Source organism: Manis javanica, chromosome 18 (assembly GCF_040802235.1).
Source record: "Manis javanica isolate MJ-LG chromosome 18, MJ_LKY, whole genome shotgun sequence".
NCBI classification, from domain to species: Eukaryota; Metazoa; Chordata; class Mammalia; order Pholidota; family Manidae; genus Manis; species Manis javanica.
The window spans coordinates 20,000,001-20,004,488 of record NC_133173.1 but is presented as its reverse complement, the minus strand read 5'-3'; positions in this window follow the sequence as shown (position 1 = coordinate 20,004,488).

Sequence of the window (4,488 nt, the reverse complement as noted above, 5' to 3'; positions counted from 1 at the left end):
GGGATTGACTTTTTTCACTCAGAATGATTCTCTGGAGATTCATCCAGGTGTATCAGTAGTTTTTTGGTATTTTGTACTTCAGGTGTATGAGTAGTTTGCTCTTTCTTACTGCTGACTGATATCCTATGTCATGAATGTGCTAGTTTGTTTATTTATTCATTGAAGGAAGCAGAGTTGCTTTCAGATTATTAATACAAATAAAGCTGTTATAAACATTCAGATTTTGTGTAAACATAAGTTTTCATTTAGCTTGAATAAATGCTCAGGAGTATAATTGCTGGGTCATATGGTAGCTGAATGTTTACTTTTCAAGAAACTGACAAAATGTTTTCCTTAGTGGCTGCATTATTTTGCATAGATGCCAACAATGTATAAGGGATGCAGTGTGTGTGCATCCTTACATCATCACCAGCATTTGGAATTTTACATTTTTTTTATCCATTCTGATAAGTGCATAATGAGATTTCATTGTGTCTTTATATGCATTCCCCTAACGTTGATTGTAATGTTAAACATCTTTCATCCATTATTTTCCATCTGAATATTCTTTTTGGTGAAATATTTGTCTTTTTCCTATTTTCTAATTAGATTGGTATTGCTGTTTTCTGTTGAATCTTGGAAATTCTTTATATATTTAAACCTAAACCCTTTGTCAGATACGTGGTTTAAAAATATTTTCTCCCCATCTGTAGTTTGTTGTTTCATTCTCTTACCAAGGTCTTTAACAGAGAAAAAAAAAGGTTTTCAAATTTGATGTAGTCCAGTTGATGAATGTTTTCTTTTACGGATCTTGCTTTGGGTTCAAGTCTAAAAACTCTTTGCCCTCCCCTAGACCTCTAAGATTTTCCCCTATGTTTTTTCTAAATGTTTTATAGACTTATGTCTTGCATCTAAGTCTGTGTCCCTTTTTACTTTTGACATGAGAGACTTCATTTAAGGTTCAATTTTGCCTATGGATGTCTAATTTCCTCAACCATTTATTGAAAATACCATCTTTCCTCCACTGAATTGCTTACACATCTTTTCCAAAAAGTTCTCTGGGTTCTCTATTCTGTTCCATTGATCTATGTTTCTACAGATACCACACAATCGTGATTACTATAACTACATAGTAAGTATTGAAAATGAGTATACTAATTCTACTCACTTGATTCTTCTTTTAAGAAAACGTTTTAGTTATCCTAATTCCCAGACATTTCATATGAATTTTAAAATAATCTTGTATCTATCTACAAAGAATTTTATGGCATATTGATAGGAGTTGTGTTAAGCCCATGTATGATTTGGGGACAACAGACATCTTTTCTATTCTGAGTCTTTATTCCATGAACAATGTATGTTTCTCTTTTTATTGAGATTTCCTTTGATTCTCTTCATTGACATTTTGTAATTTTCAACATAGAAGTACTGTACCTGTTTTGTTAGATGTACAACTTTCATTTTTTAAAATTATTATAAATGGTATTGTCCACATGTTCATCGCTGGTATATAAAATATACTTTATTTTGACACATTGATCTTGTATCCTGTGACCTTGCTGAACTCACTTATTACTTCTAGGAGATATTTGTAGATTCACTGGGATTTTCTATGTAGACTGCCATGCCATCTGAAAATCAGGGCAGTTTTATTTCTTCCTTTCTAATCTGTAAACCTTTATTTCATTTTCTCACCTTATGCACTGGCCAGAACTTCCAGATTATATGAATATGAGAGTGAGGACAATCTTAACATTGTCTCTAATCTTAGGCAGAAATCATTCAGTCTTTCATCATTGAATATTATGCTAGCACTAGGTTTTTTTTGTACATGATCATTATCAAGTTGAGAATGTTCCTCTCCATTTCCATTTTCCTGAGGTTTTATCATGCATGGAGTTGAACTTCGTCCAATGCTCTTTTTACATCAAATGGTATGATCCTGTGATTACTTTTCTTCAGCCTGTTACTATGGGGGATTACCCTGATTGATTTTCAAATAATGAACCAGTCTTGTACCCCTGAAATAAACCCCACTGGGTCGTGATGTATTATGCTTTTTTATATAATGCTGGTCTGTAGTGGTTTTTGTTTCTGTTTTTGTTTTTCATATTATCTTTCCTGGGTTTGATATCAGGGCATTCTAGCTTCATAAAATAAATAAAATAATATTACATTTCCTCCTCTTTTACTTTCTGGAAGAAATTGTGTAAAATTGGTGTTAATTCCTCTTTAAATGTTGAATAGAATTTTCCAGTGAAATATTTGGACTTGGAGATTTCTTTCTGGGAGTTTTTAAATTAAAAACTAAAAATTGGAATTCTTTGATAATAGTGTTTTTTTTTGGGGGGGATTGGTCAGTTTCATCGAAGTTATCAAATTTATTTGTAGTGTTGTTCACAGTATTCCCTTATTTGCCCTTCACCAGTTATATTATTCTGTTTTGATTTCTGCATGAATCTGAAGGATATCTGATCATCTCTGATAGTCCTGATATTGGTGATTTGTGTCTTCTATCTTTTCCTTTGTCAGTCTTGATAGAAGTTTGTTAATTTTGTTGATTTTTTTCATAAAACCCATTCTCTGTTTCATTGATTTCCTCATTGCTTTTTTTTCAAGTTCATTTACTTCTACTCATTTTTATTTTGTTTCTTTCTACATCTTTATTTTGCTCCTTTTTTGAAAAAAATATTAGTGCTATGAATTTCTCTTTCAATGCTGCTATAGCTCAGTCCCACAAAATTTGATGTGGGTTATTTTCATTTCCATTCTATTCAGCACATTTTTACATTTTTCCAATGCATTCTTTGATTTTCCTTGAAATTTCCTCTTTGACCCAGGGACTATTAAAGAGAGTGTTTGGATATTTTCCTGCTCTCCTACTGTATCTATCCTTCCTGCTTTCTTCCTACTTTGATTCCTGTGGTTGTAAAACACACTGTGTATGATTTCATTTATTTTAAATCTGTTGGGATATCATCTATCTTGGTGTATGTTCTATGGGCACTTGAGAAGAGCAAAAAATTTGCTACTATTGGGTGGAATGTTCTATAAGTGTTCTACATATTGTCTGTTGCTGATATTCTTCAGTTCTTCTATACCCTACCTTTTTATCTGTCTAGTTGTTCTATCAACTGCTAAAAAGGAGTGTTTGATCCTTCTAAATATAAGTGGATTTTTCTTTCTATTTCTTCTTGCAATTCTATCACATTTTCCTTTATATATTTTGCAGCTTTGTTGTTTTGGTGTTAAGATTGCTATGTCTTCATGGACTGAAACTTTTGCCATCATATAATATCTTTCTCTGTCCTTGGTAATTGTCTTTGTTCTGTAGTCTACTTTATTTGATATTAATATAGCAATTCTTGTTTTGCTTTAACATTTTCATAATGTATCTTATTCCATCCTTTTACTTTCAATCTGCTTATATAGTTATATATTTGAAGTGAATTTTTTACAGATAGCATGGAATTAGTAATTTCTTAAAACTATGCTCTCTACCTTTGATTTGATATATTTAGACCACTGACAGGTAATCTCTGTCTTTGAATCTGTATACTTAGACTGCTTACATCTGATGTAATTATTGATATGTTAAGCTAAAGTCTACCATTTTATTCATTTTTTCTGTTCATTCTCTCTAGTGTTTATTTCTCTGTTTTCTTTTCTGACTTGCTGTAAGTTGTTTTTTTTTAGAATCTCTTCATTTCTATCTGTATTTTTTAGTACATCTCTGTATAATATTTTAATGGCTGCTCTAGATGTTATGTAATATTCATAACTTACACAGTCATTAGCATTGACATTTTACCAGTTTGCATGAAATGTAAAACCTTTTCCCTCTTTATATTCCTATATCCTTCTCCATTTACAATATACATATCAATTAGGAAAGACATCCCACAGCATTGTAATTTTTGCTTCAAATATTAAACATAATTTAGAAAAAAAACACGAATAAACTTTATTGCACTTGCCTATATGTTGGACTACTATGTTCTTTTTTGATGTTCTAAGAGTTTTTTCATTGTGCCCCTTCTGGTATCACATTGTTTTAGGGTAACACTCCTCAAAAAATTGCCTTAGTTTTCTCAATCTGAGAATGTTTTTATTTCCCCTTCATTAGTATGGGATGTTTCTCACTAGACATAGGATTTTAGGGCGGCAGGTCTTTCCTTTCCGCACTTTAAAATGTTGCGTCCTCCCTTCTTGCCTCCCTGATTTCTAAGGAGAAATCCGCTACCATCTGAACTGCTTCTCCCCTCAAGGCAAGGTGTCATTTTTCTATTGCTGCTTTTAAACATTTTTTTCTATTTAGTTTCTATATTTGACCATATGCCTTTTGGTATGGATGTATTTAGTTTAATCATTTATGGAATTCTCCCAGCTTTTTGCATCTGTAGGTTATATCTTCTTTCAGATTTTGGAAATTTTCAGGCATTGTTTATTTAATGACTTTTTCAGCCCTGCTGTCTTTCTCTGGAATTGATGACACAAATGTGTGATTAT